This window comes from Moschus berezovskii, chromosome 2 (assembly GCF_049115385.1).
Source record: "Moschus berezovskii isolate FMDL1 chromosome 2, NW_MosBer_1.0, whole genome shotgun sequence".
In the NCBI taxonomy this organism is placed as follows: Eukaryota; Metazoa; Chordata; class Mammalia; order Artiodactyla; family Moschidae; genus Moschus; species Moschus berezovskii.
The window spans coordinates 123,772,009-123,786,349 of NC_142461.1; the positions used below are offsets into that span (position 1 = coordinate 123,772,009).

General features: G+C 39.0%; 1 long non-coding RNA gene across 1 annotated transcript in view; it reads right to left on the minus strand.

Moving 5' to 3' along the window:
• Window positions 1–6,777: 6,777 nt before the first annotated feature.
• Window positions 6,778–14,341, minus strand: part of LOC148778614 (uncharacterized) — a 32,189-nt gene continuing 24,625 nt past the window's right edge. The window contains exon 3 of the long non-coding RNA XR_016035930.1: window positions 6,778–7,216. This is a non-coding gene — a long non-coding RNA (uncharacterized LOC148778614). The remainder of the gene's footprint in view (window positions 7,217–14,341) is intronic.

Genomic DNA, 14,341 nt, shown 5'->3' on the forward strand with positions numbered 1-14,341 from the left:
TGAAACAGAAGACAGAGTCTAGGTTTGATGTGTGCTACCTACCTCAAGCCATAATCATCCACGAACCAGTCATGTAGGAACAGTGATAACCTGACCTAGCAGACAGGCCTTTGACTTGGTTGGTGGGGGGGGCGGGTGGAGGGAAGGGGACGTTGTCAGAAGACAGAATTTCATCTCTGCTTCGCACTAGACATATGGGTTTGGATGAGAAGCTAGCCTTTTCCTGTCTCTTTCTTTCAACGTGAGATGAGGGATTTGAGTTTGGTCTCTAAAAACCCATCTAGCTAATAATTTGACTGCTTGATTCATTTTGATGAAAAGAGTGTAATAAGATCATTGCAGAACAGAGTGAAGCAGGAAAGGGGTTCTAAAAGCAGAATGACAGAGAAGTGGTGAGCTAAATAGCGGCAGGAGTCAGTGCAGAGGGGCATTTCTGTGGTTTGCAGCGGTATCTGGGTCTGGCCCTGAGATTCTGTGTCACTGCCTTAGGCTCCCTCTGGGAAGCAGCCGTGTTCTCTACCTGCTTTCTTCCCGCTGCTGCACTTCCTGCACTGTCATCGCCACCCCCCCCACCCACTCACCGTGGGCACCCAAACAGCAGACAGCTGCGAGAGCACAGAGGAAGCAGGTCTCCGCTTCTTCATTGTGGCAGCTCGCAAGCTCTTGCTTTCCCCTCTTTGCTTTGTGTCTTTGAATTGCTACTGATGGTGGTCACTGCAACCCTGCTCCTTTGGTTTGCAGGTGCAAGACCCATGACTCAATGACTGCCTCCTTCAAACCTGCTCAGACATACCTTGAGACATTTTCAAGCATCTCCAGCTCTCTGTAGGGTACGGAAAGGTTAGTTATGAGTAGGGACTGAAAAGAAGCAGAGTAAATGTAACTCTGGGGACCGTAAGGGCAAAAGACTCTAGTTATCAAAAAACAGTAACAGGAACAAGTGGAGAGCCAGGGGCAGTATCCAAAGCATTTCTTTATTTGCCAAATGCAGCCTGATGTGGGACTTCCGTCAACAGTTCTTTACTGAGTGCCTACCTGTGCCAGACACTCTTTTAGATGCTATAATTTTCTGTTAGATCTAAATCATTATGATGAATGGAAATAAAGTGAACCAGTTTCTTCAAAAAGGATATGATTTTATAACTCTTTCTGCTTCATGAGGTAGCACTTAGAACATTCACTGTTGTGAAAATCTGTTAGCATCTATACTTTTTTTCTGGCATGGGCTCTATTAATTGAAAGCACCTCAATACACTTCATTAATATTTTTCTTTAAAGTGATCAACCTAATTAAGATTTCCTAAGTATCACATGGTATGCTTGCCATTTACTTTTGTTCTGTGAGAGAAATGCTTCCTGTCATTAAAAATCATCTTGTTGATATCTGTCTCATCCCTTGTCAGGGTCCTCTACCCCCATCCATATACTGATGAACTAGCTGCTGTGCTATTTTGTGTCTCTAGATCTTTGCATAAGTTAAGCCCCTGTCTGGAAATGCATTTCCTTGCATGGAAAATATACATGCAATATTCTTTACAACTGTTAAAAAAATCCCTGTTGATGAATTTTCTCCTTGTTTGGGGTCCAATGTACTCTGTACCAAATCCTGTTATCTGTTGTTCTCAAATGGTGTTCACAGTTATTTCCCCAGTTCCTTTTCCCAGCTGCTGCTGCTGCTACTTCTTCTGCTAAGTTACTTCAGTCGTGTCCGACTCTGTGCGACCCCATAGACGTTAGCCCAACAGGCTCTCCCATCCCTGGGATTTTCCAGGCAAGAACACAGGACTGGGTTGCCATTTCCTTCTCCAATGCATGAAACTTAAAAGTGAAAGTGAAGTCGCTCAGTCCTGTCCAACTCTTAGCGACCCCATGGACTGCAGCCCACCAGGCTCCTCCGTCCATGGGATTTTCCAGGCAAGAGCACTGGAGTGGGTTGCCATTGCCTTCTCCGCTTTTCCCAGCTAGACTTTATAAATTCATTGAGAGCAAGGACTACGTCTTATTTGCGGTTATATCCTCACAGTGTAAAGAGAAGCTCAATATGCGTCTAATAAATTAGATGAATGAATAAATGGATGAGTGGGTGGACAAGCAAATGGTATATACACGCATACCTTCAACTGCTAGGAACACATTGCGCTAGCATTGTGAGGAATGCAAAGATACGTGAGATGGGTCCCTTCCTGAGAATGCTTCCAAGGTGCCACAGCGATGCACTGTGAGGGATGCAGCCAGTGGTTCCTGAATAATGTAACCTGAAAGGAAAACAGCTTCCCTTTCCCAAAAAAATAGTCTTATGAAAGTCTTTGTAAGTTGGAAGATATAGTTCTAAAAGGCAGTATTCTGCAGTTAAAGGAAATTCAGCACAGTGCTTTGCTTCTCCATATGTGGATATAGCGAAACTGTTTAGCTGCCTGCCAGCACACTAGCACTGCCGTTGACTTCTCGGTTTTAGTATCCGAGGCTGTCCTGAACTTGGCGTGCTCTGTTAGATTACTCAACCTGTCTGCCCCACAGAAACTCACCTCCCTAACCACCACTTGCTGTTTTCTCTTTTTGAGTGTGCCTACACCCAAAGCCACTGTCAGATGTCATGGAGATGAGACTTTACAAGGGTAAATGGAAAAACAACAACAACAAAAAAAAACCAAGAACAAATGCTTTTCAAAACAGAGTTTGGTGATGGCAGTGGCCCAAGAATGATAGGAAACACCACCTTGCAGGGTTTCTTGTTTGGAGTGTGGAAGGGCCACACAGCCCTAGTTCATGTGGAGTCATAGGCGATGTGAGTGAAAAGAGACACAGCCCAGGGTCCCAAGTGCCCCATCTGAAAAGGAAGCAGGCTATGTTGTCTAGACAAGAGGAAATGTTTTATTTTTGAGGGAAAATTATTAGAATTTTAAAAGCCAAATGATCACTAGTAAATACAAGTGAAGTTTTACTGATTCCTTGTTTATTTAGAAGACTTGCCTTTTGTCTCATTCTAAAAGTCTGTATTTAAGCCCAAAATGGAAAATAAAGCTGAATTAGATTAGTGATTCCAAAAAGACACAGTCCTGTTGGGTGCAGCAGACATCCTCTTTTTTCTTTTTAATTTCCCCTCAGGAGTTTTAAACCTGGGGTGAAATCAACATCATGATTAAGACTTTTCTTAGCCTCCTTTTGGCAAATACAGAGTACATGGCTGTTTTAAATGGCCTTTTAACAATCAATTAAAAGTACTCTAAGTTTCAATGTTTGAAATAGTTTTATTCCTATAATGCAAGTATTAGATTATTAAGGGCTCCTTCAACCTTCTTTTTCACAAAGAGGTAACATAGACGAGAGAGATTTGTGGTCCTCTTCCTTCAAGGGTTCATCTCCCATTGACCTTCAGGCTTTTTGTGCATTTTCCGGACTGTTTCCACTCCCCCATCTTCCGCCCTCATGGAACGTATGAGACATTAAGACACATCAGTTAAGAAATGAGACCAGAGGCTTTGAGACTAGACTGGACAGTGGCAATGAGAACAAATTTCTTTTAACTTTGATTGTTACACGTTCTGTACATTTTTATTGATGTAAAATATTTTCTTCTATTTGAGAGTAAGCACTTGGGCATATTTTAAAAGCTTTCAACTCAGAATATTATAACCTGTGATCATAGGTATGGGGCCTTTTAGCAATGTATCTTGTCCAATAACTTTGTATTATATATTTGTGCCAGTTTGTAGTTCTGATAGTGGCAGTTATTATCCCAGAGACATCAGACCTGAGATCACACCTGAATTCCATTTTTTTCTCAGATGATTTGTATTTTCCAGTGTAAAACTGTCTTCATTTTCACTGCTGGATCTAATATCCAGACTTTTTGGATTCAACAGACATGATAAGCCAACAGGCATATTTTGCATTTATGTAAATTTTACATATACTTATTTTATTCTCCTAATACCTATTCAAGTTATGGTTAGCTATTATAGAATAGCAAACTCAAATGGCTGACAAACATCTGTATAGACTCCAGAGTCTGGTTGCTACATTAAATTCTTCAACCACTGCTAACTGGTTATGTGATCTTAGGCAGATTACTTAATAGCCATCTGCCTTAGTTTCCTTGTCTGTAAAATAATGATTTCTACCACACTGAGATGTGAAATGGGGTTATGGTGGCTCAGAGGTTAAAGCATCTGCCTCCAATGAGGGAGACCCGGGTTCGATCCCTGGGTTGGGAAGATCCCCTGAAGAAGGAAATGGCAACCCACTCCAGTATTCTTGCCTGGAGAATCCCATGGACGGAGAAGTCTGATAGGCTACAGTCCATGGGGTCGCAAGGAGTTGGACACGACTGAGCGACTTCACTTCATGAAGTGTTTAGTAGAACAGTGCATGTCGCACAGTGACATGGCTATTTATGTTTTCGTCAATTCAAAAATATACACGCACTCCAATGTTCATATCTAGAAAAGCAATAATAGAGACATCTGCCCCTCATAAGTAGCAGCACCCGTCTTGTGACCTTCTTGTCATTGCTAGTCACAAGACGGCTGCTGCTAGGCAGGAGGAGCAGACATCTCCATCAACGCTTTCAGTGCTCTCCTAGATAGGAGAAGGTGCAAGACATTGGGCTAATTTCTTCTGAAAATATCGAGCTGAAGGCCTATTCTGCCAGGTTTCCCAGAGCACAGAGTACTTCATTCCTGATCTCTGCCCTGAACTCCTTCTAGGGTGTGTTGAAGGTCAGCGACTGGTGATCTGATCCTTGCAGAGGCAGCTGGCCAGCGGTGCTTTCTAGTCCGCACTGTGTGTGTGTTAGCCACTTAGTCATGCCCGACTCTTTGCGACTTCACGGACTGTAACCCGCCAGACTTCTCTGTCCATGGAATTCTCCAGGCAAGAATACTGGAGTGGATTGCCATGCCTTTCTCCAGAGGAACTTCCCAACCCTGGTCTCCTGCTTCGCAGGCAGATTCTTTACTGTTTGAGCTACGGGGCAGTCCTAGTTGACCCTAGTTTATTACTATCTTAAAGATGAACATCACTGGTGTGACTTAGGAAGGATGTTAAAAATTATCCTAGTATAATAGGAAACTGGACCAATACATAAACCATTTTGGACAGTTTTAAATTAATTCAAAAATTATTTTTCTAAGAGGAGAAAAATGTTTAAACCTTGAAGTTGGGAAAAAAGAAATCTTGAGTAATTTTTGTCTTAGCTTTAGGTTTCCTTTGAGTAATTTCCCCATCAACATATTTAAAAAACCAAACTTTCCTTTTCTCAAAGAATGTTACTTACTGTAAACAGGAGAAGTAAGGGAGTAATAGACTAATACAGCGTAAGAATTTTGAGTTTCTAACTCATGCGCAATAATCACCAAACAGCAGCAGATTACAAAGGTTGGTAATTGTCTTCTTTCCCTATAAATGCTGTGCTTTGATGATCACTTGTTTAGAACAGAAGTCTTTGGAATATGTGAACAGGCAGAGTCTAAAATACATAAATAAAGAAATGCAAATATCCTTCTTGAAGAAAACCAACAGTGCATCATGAACAACCATTTACTTCCTGTTATTTAGCTTAGCTCTTCTGAAAAAAAGAGTTTGGGGTGGGGATGTTTTCAGTGTCCTTTTCAAAATCAATCTAGACTTCGTGAATAATCAAAACATGCTGAAGCCTGTACTCAGAATCCTGTGGGAAGTTTGCCTCTGTTGATTAGCTCAGATGCTTCCTTTCAGTATTAACACGCAACAGTCAGTTGCCTTCTGGTAGAAGTCAGTATAGATAATTAGACATCAGCTCAATACCTCTTGACAAGACAGGTTTTCACAGAGGATGCCCCCAGTACCTTAGGGTTTTGCTTAATTGTAAAGTCTAACATCTTTACCTTTTTTAAGATCTTGAAACCTAAAACAATTAAATAATGTACTTCAACCTTATTAGGAGAGAAAATAATAGAGAAAATGAGTAGTAGAAAAAGTATTGACTAACTACAATGGCCTTTCATCCCAGACACCAAGAGTCACCCTGGAGAATCTTCATAATAATTGAAATAAAAGCCTTCGCAGACTCTTTCCTGTGTTATAAATGTGTCTGCCAAGCAAAGCGTTCAGAAACTTATTAGTGGACAGCTATTTAAGATAATGTTCTTTATAAATGTCATCGAATTGCTGGCTCCATACTTGCTGTCTCTAAGATTTATAATTTTCTGTTCTCATCTTTAAACTAGATGAATATAAATCACTTCTAGTAAAGTGTCATCAAAGAATAATAAACAAAATGACTTTCTTTTAACTGTACTTATGTACTGCTGTATCTGCAGTACATTAAGAGGAAAATTGTGAGAAAAATAGGTTTAAAAATAATTTCATGTGGAGAGCTCACAAAATGTTTTCAATGTGATTCAAGTATAAAAATGATCACAAAAGTAAAAAAAATAAGAAAAACAGACGTGTTACTGGGAACATAATGAGTGACATGCTAAGTGTTCTTACATGTGAAAGTAGACATCTTTAAAACAAGTATTTAAAAATTCTTAACTAAAATCTTATGTGTAGTGAAACTTCTAATATTTTGTCTCATGTTTCTTATATACAAATTTAGTAAATGTTTTACTATATCATCTCTTAATCCCATTGTTTCCTCTTACTCTTTGCACATACACACACACACGCACTCACACACACACACACACACACACCCCTGCCCCTGTTTCTTGACCAAATGCACCTTTGGAATATTTTGATGGGCATTAAGAGATTGGCGTCCATATAAAACTTCAGACGATAACAGCTATCAACACAAAGATTTTATTTAGAAAACTTCAGAATTTCTAAGAAATGAAAAAAATAGTTGAGCATACAGACTAGTTTTCCATGATTATAGAACACATGGATACAAATTATATACACTCGCAGTTCAGTTCAATCGCTCAGTCGTGTCCCACTCTTTGGGACCCCATGGACTGCAGAACTCCAGGCTTCCCTGTCCATCACCAACTCCTGGAGCTTGCTCAAACTAGTGTCCATCGAGTCAGTGATGCCATCCAACCATCTCATCCTCTGTCGTCCCCTTCTCCTCCTGCCTTCAGTCTTTCCCAGCATCAGGGTCTTTTCCAATGAGTCAGTTCTTTGTCTCAGGTGGCCAAAATACATATTCTCTATTCCTCATAAACTGTGATTTGATTAAGAATTTCTTCAGTGAGGGCTTCCCTGGTGGCTCAGCTGGTAAAGAATCCGCCTGCAATGGAGAAGACCTGGGTTCAATCCTTGGGGGAAGAACCCCTAGAGAAGGGATCATACCCATTCCAGTATTCTGGCCTGGAAAATTCCACGGACTATTCCATGGGATCACAAAGAGTCGGACACTACTGAGTGACTTTCACTTCTTCAGTGAATAATTTGATTTAGGAATAAAGGGAAATTTGCTTTTGTGACAGTAATGCATATTCTTTCATTAGTGGCATCTACCAGAATAAAGCCTTCCCAAATCCTCTGGGTTCCCTAACCACTAAAACGTTCCTCACTTACCTCTTATGTTTAGTCCAAAGAAGTTTATACTCAAAAGTGTAGCACTTAAATTGGCTTCATCTAGAACAGTGAGGGGTGAGGAGTCACAGACACTGGGAACTGAGTTTCTCCAGCTTCAGCAGAATGTTTTATCCTCTGGTTGCCAATTATACCTCAATTTGCTTTTGTCTACTTTCATCTAGACACGATGTTGATGAGATTCATGTAGAATGAGCCCTGGCTCTGGGCCAAATGGGAAGTTCATGCCCTTTTTTAGCTTTTACTTTCTAGCACCTTTCACCACAACTTTTATATACTGCTCAGTATTCTTGCCTGGAGAAGCCCAGGGACAGGGGAGCCTGGTGGGCTGCTGAAGCGACTTAGCAGCAGCAGCAGCAATAACCTCAAGTTTATACTTGTTTTTGTTTGTTTATCTGAAAACCACTCCTGAAGTAATTTTGTTAAAAATTGGAACTGATTAAAAAAGAGTATTGCAATATAATTATGCTAAGTTTTATTCAGACTTGCTTATTGATGGATATGGCTTCTAAGCCATCAAGAATTCCATATTTTCTTTTTTAAAAAAATTATTTATTTATGTGTTTGCACCAGGTCTTAGTTGTGGCATGCAGGATCTCTAGTCGCAGGATGTGAACTTTTAGTTGCAACAGGTGGGATCTAGTTCCCTGACCAGGAATCAAACCTGGGCCCCCTGCACTGGGAGAGCTGAGTCTCAGCCACTGGACCAAGAATCACATATTTTCTTGGAAATACCAAGGTATTTTCAAGGAAATACCAAGAATCACATACTTTCTTGATTTGAGTCTTTCAGTTCCAGTGTGAATAAGACAAGAAACTAAAGTAGGCAAATGTGTTTGACTCCAAGAGGGAGAAAAATGAAGATGCAAACAATTTAGGAGGCAGAAGGGGAAAACATGTCCAAGAAGAGGGAAGAGAAAGAAAAGAGGAGAAAACAGAAGCACACACATTTAAAATTTAAACTGAGCATGAGAAACTCAGAAACTGAAAAGGCTAAGTCAGCAAAGTGAGAGAATGTAGGACCTCAGAAGGGGAAAAGGGAATTGTGGGAAGAATGGGGCCATCTGTAATGTCAAATGTTGCGGTGAGCTCAAGTATCAGGAGACAGCCGGGTGCTCAGGGATGCTGGCGGCCATGATTTCGTGGTGGACTTTGAGAGAGCAGTTTGAGAAGACTGACTGGCTGAGAAGAGTGGGAAGTGGAGCCAGTGAGCATTAACACTAACGGGAATACTTGCTAATGGGAAGCAGAGTGAATAGTCTGGGCTGGAGGGAAGACTGAGCAAAGAGATGTGTTTGAGTTTTTGGTTTTTGAAACTAAAACTCCATTTCTGATATAAATATGAGAATTTGAAAAGCTCCCGTGGTACTTAGAAGGTTTCAGGGCTAGAGCTTTAATATAACAAAACAGAAATAAACCGACAAAGTAAATTTAGTCACTTGAACTAATTTACACTAAGCATAAACAAAATTTATTTTTCTTAAACTCTAATCAGCTTTATTTAGGACACAGTGACATATCTCATAAATATAAACTAAAATGACAATGTTCACATTTACATTTCTGTGAATACTTTATATTTTGTATGCTATTGATGACACATGCCAAATATAATGCTGCTAGTTGAACATTAAATGAGTAAGAATGCATTTTATCTTCAGAATATGCTAGCATATTTCATAGAAATAAAAGAAATATTTTCACTATGATAGTTTGGAACGAAACCTTAAAAATAATATTAAGGAAAAAATAAAAGACGATTTCTATCAATTAAGATCAACAATGATTGTGTTGTATGGACGAATGAGGAAAAAGGATAAAAAAACAATGTTTTATTACAGACTATCTTAAATGGGTCTGCATTCCTTCTGATTCAGCCTATAGTGAATCAGATAATGATCAGATGCTTTAAACTTGATGTTAAAGTGCTTGATGTGCTTTAAACTTAAACAATTTAAGGAAACCAAGCAATGTGTCAAGATCCTCTTCACCATAAACTTCTAAATTCTGATGTTTCTTAAGGCAGCATCCAAGGTCCCCTTCTCTTTTCTGACTAATCTTTCTCTAGGTGACTTCGTTCACTTCCAGGGTCTGAAGTACCCTGTTTATTCTGATAACTTCCAAACTTCTCTCTCTAGCAAACATGACTTCTCTCAATTCATGTTATCTACTTTCTCCTTCTTCCATTCTCCTGCTTTTTCTAACAGCTTAGAGAAATAATTTGACAAGAAGTAAACTGCATATATTTAAAATGAAGTCCTTGGTGAGTTTTGATACATGTATTTGCCCACGAAATGATCACCACAAAGAAAATAGTGAACATAGTGACATTCCCAAAGTTTCCTCATGCCTTTTCTAATTCCTGCCATTTCCCTCTCCCACCTCTTTAGTCCCTAGGAAACCAAAATTCTGCTTTCTATCACTGGGCATTGATTGACAAATTCTAGAATTTTATAAAAATGGGATGACCTAATATAGTGTACGAGGAATCTTCCTATATTATTTAAAAGGTTTCAGGGCTTTAGCTTTAAGATGACAAACTACAAATAAACAAGGTTAATTTAAACAGCCATTTGCAATAATTTTTTTTCATCTTTTTTGGGGGGAGGGGGGAGTCTGGCCTTTTTTCACTCATCTTAATTATTCTGTGGTTCATCCATGTTGTTGAATTTATCAATAGTTCATTCCTTTTTCTTGCTGAATAGTGGTATTTCATTGTAATGGCATTCCATTGTATGACTATATAACAATTCATTTATCCATTCACTTACTGACGGGCATTTGAGTTCTTTCCAGTTGTTGCCTGTGACAAATAAGGCTGCTATGAACATTTACATAAGCCTTTGTATGGACGTATGTTTTAATTTATCATGGGTAAATGCCTAGGAATGGAATGGCCGGATCATATGGTAGTCCTATGTTTAAATTTCCAGGAAGCTGCCAAACTGTTTTCTAATGTGGTTATACTTTTGTTATTCCCACTACCAATGTATGAGAGTTCTAGTTATTTCTCATCCTTGTTAACACTTGGTATGGTCAGTAGTTTAATTTTAATAGGTATTTTCTCACATGTTTTCTTCTAGAAATTTTATAATTCTATGTTCTACTTAGGTGCAGGATTCATTTTTACTGAATTCTTGTGTGGTAATTATGGATTCCAGCTCATTTTACTGCATATAGATATCCAATTCCTGCATGAAAGTGAAAGTGTTAGTCAGGTGTGTTCGCGTCTTTGTGACCCCATGGACTATAGCCTGCCAGGCTCCTCTGTCAATGGAATTCTCCTGGCAAAGATAATAGGGTGGGTTGCCATTTCCTTCTCTGGGGGATCTTCCCGACCCAGGAATCGAATGTGGGTCTCTTGCACTGCAGGCAGATTCTTTACCGTTTGAGCCACCAGGAAGGCCAGTTCCTGCATATGGATATTCAATTGCTTCAGAACCACTTTTTGAAAGACTATTTTCTCAATTGAATTGTCTCTCATCCTTGTTAAAAAAAAACTAGCTATCAATGTATGGGAAAACCAATACAATATTGTAAAGTAAAAAAAAAATAAAATGAAAAAATAAATTACCCTTTAAAAAAAATAAATAAAGTTCATGCTTTACTTAGTTAAAAAAAAAACCACAAAAACTAGCCATCTATTTGAGTGAACTCCAGGAGTTGGTGATGGACAGGGAGGCCTGGCATGCTGTGATTCATGGGGTCGCAGAGTCGGACATGACTGAGCGACTGAACTGAACTGAACTGTGTGCAGTTCTTTTTCTGGACTCTGTTCTGTTTTGTTTTTCTATTTGTGTATTTTCATGTCAATGCCACATCACTTTCATTAATGTAATGTATCCATTTTGAAAATAGATAGTGTTACTCTTTTTCTTTTAAAGTTGTTTTGACTAATCATTCTCGATTTCCTTTAGTAAGTCATAGATTATTCCTCCAAAGCATACCTTCAATCCAGTTATTTCTCTCCATCTTTTCCATCATCCTAGTTCAGCTAGGATTATTGTAATAGTTTTCTAATCTCTCCATTTCCTCCTTTACATTCTCCTCCAGCCCACTATAACATTCATTACATAGCAGTGTTTTTAGCTTTAAAAACTGCAAACCAAGTCAAATTACACTTCTTGAAATCCTTTAAAATACTTTTCACAGCACATAAAAGTCCTAACTCGTGCAATGTTTTATAAGACACAAAAAATTTGACCAATGTTATCTTGAATTATTCCCACCCTCCTTATCTATGCTTCAGTTACACTGCACCTGTCCTTTCTAGAAGATTCCAAACTTTCTTACCTTAGAACCTTGCCATCACATGGAATTTTTTTTCTTCTAGTTTTGCGGTATGACTGTGCTCTCATGCTTCAAGTCTTGATCTAAATAATATCTCTGCAGATGAGCTTTCACTAACTTTCCCATTTAAGTACTCTGTTATCATGGAACCCTGCCTGTTATCTTTATGGAACTTGATCATCTTGTGACCATATTTTGTATTTATATAGCTATCATTTACCTCTTTTATATCTTCTCTACTAAACTGTAAACTTTGGAGCATCTGAACCACATGTCTTTGCTCACTGCTATATGCCCAGCACTGAACACTGCCTATCACATAGCAGGCATTCAGTACTTTGTTGATTGAATGAAGGAAATGACCGAATTTAAGTCATATTTGATGTGATTTCCTGATGCTGGAAAGACTATCATTGCTAATTTTTAATTGAGTGCTAAAATTCACAATTTGATAGTAATCTCTTTCGGTCTAAGAGCTATTACTTTAGAGAAAAATTAGACTTTAATTTATAAGGTCATTTCCTGAAGATAAAGATCAGAGGGTAGAGTGAATATGTGAATATTGGTCACATGAGAAGGATATTGAGGGGAGGAAAAAGTGAGAGAGTGGAAGAAATAAGTGAAAGGAAGAATTCTGGGATGTACAATATAAACATTTCCTGTGTCGTATTTACCTGTGCTAGGTGAATCCTAATCCTTACATTATTTCTGAATCTACATTTGTATCAACTGTATGTTCCACTGCCTATAATATAGGTAACTTTTAATTGCTCAGCCCTACTGCCAGACAACTTGGAGTTCTTGAAAGCCCTTTCAAAGATCCGTAAAATACAGGGAAATCAGGAAATCAGGAAAATACACGGACTTAGAAGGACAGGTGATATTTCTGAGAGATCAGATTGTATTCTGTATTTTTTCATTTTTCCAAGAGGCTCTCACATTGAGAATTCTGTTCTCACACAGAGCAATTGTCTTGTGAGTTTCCAACTAACATTAGCTGTTGGATGACTGATCCCACTCTCCTGTGATGTTTAGAATTTCTAAAAGCACAGTTACTAAAGTTGTCTCAGGCTTTGTGTTGAGTTTTTGTTTTTGTGCTGCTATATGGTTACCTGTCTGTTGGAATGTAAGTTCAGAGACTGACCTTCTAAAACTATTGAAAAATGTGGCTTACTTTTAATATCTGAAATTCTATGCAGACGCAAGTTTGTCAAAGTTTATGATCCAAGTTCTTGGCCCTTTCCACTTTTCAGTAGATCACACTGACTAGATCAGAGGTAACTGGGGTTTAATCTTTATTCACACTGGTATACTTTATACCCCATAGAGCTTTAACCAGCTATCATGGGGGAGACTGATCTTACTGCCCAGTTGAGATTGGGGTCAATGCAATAGAAAGGTATAATTTCCACTTTCTTTCCACTCTTCCTGCCACATTGTCCATCAAATTCTGTCTGCTGTGTAACCTGCTTCATTTTATTGCTTTCCCATTGTTTCATTCATTCATGAATATTTATGAAGTGAAGACCATGCTTCAGGCACTAATTTAGTGCTATAAATTTAATAGTAAAGGATGAAAATATGAGTTTGAGGAGTTTATATTCTAGCAGGAGTTAAAGATTAAACAAAGCAAGTAAATTATATAGTTTGTTAGACAGTGTTATGCACTTTGACGAAAAATACAGCAGAAAAAGGGAAATTAGAGAGCCAAGGGTGGTTTGGGATGGGAAGAACTGAGATGGTGAATAGGGTACCAGGGAAGCTCTCGCTGAAAAGATGACCTCTGCTAAGGCAGGAAAGAGTTAAAGGAGAGATCCATGTAGGTTTAGGGGGTGGGGTGAGAGCTTTTAGTTGGAACAGCAAGTGTTCCATGGTGGGAGTGTGCCTGGAACACTCTAGACAGAGCAAGGAGGTCAGACAGGGTAGAGTGGAGTAAGTGAAAGGAAAGTACTGTAAGGTGAAGTAGAAGAAAAAAAGTACAGAAAAACACATTATGTAGGATTTATATAGCATTGTAAATACTTTGGCTTTTACTCTTTGAAATGAGTCCCTTGGAAAGTCTTCACCAGATTACTGATATGATCTGACAAATTTTAAAGGATCATTTTGGCCTCTGCGCTAAAAATTGACTTCAGTTGCTCAGTTTCTCAGTGTTGTCCGACTCTGCGACCTCATGGGCTGTAGGATGCCAGGCTTCCCTGTCCTTCACCATCTCCTGGAGTTTGCTCAAACTCATGTTCATTGATTCAGTACTGCCAACCAAGCATCTCATCCTTTTGTCATCCCCATTCAATGTTTCTCAGCATCAGAGTCTTTTCCAATGAGTCGACTCTTCACATCAGGTGGCCAAATATTGGAGCTTTAGCTTCAGCATCAGTCCTTCCAATGAAAATTCAGGGTTGATTTCCTTAAGGATTGACTGGTTTGATTCTCCTGCAGTCCAAAGGACTCTCAAGAGCCTTCTCCAACACCACAGTTCAAAAGCATCAGTTCTTTGGTGCTCAGCCTTCTTTATGGTCCAACTCTC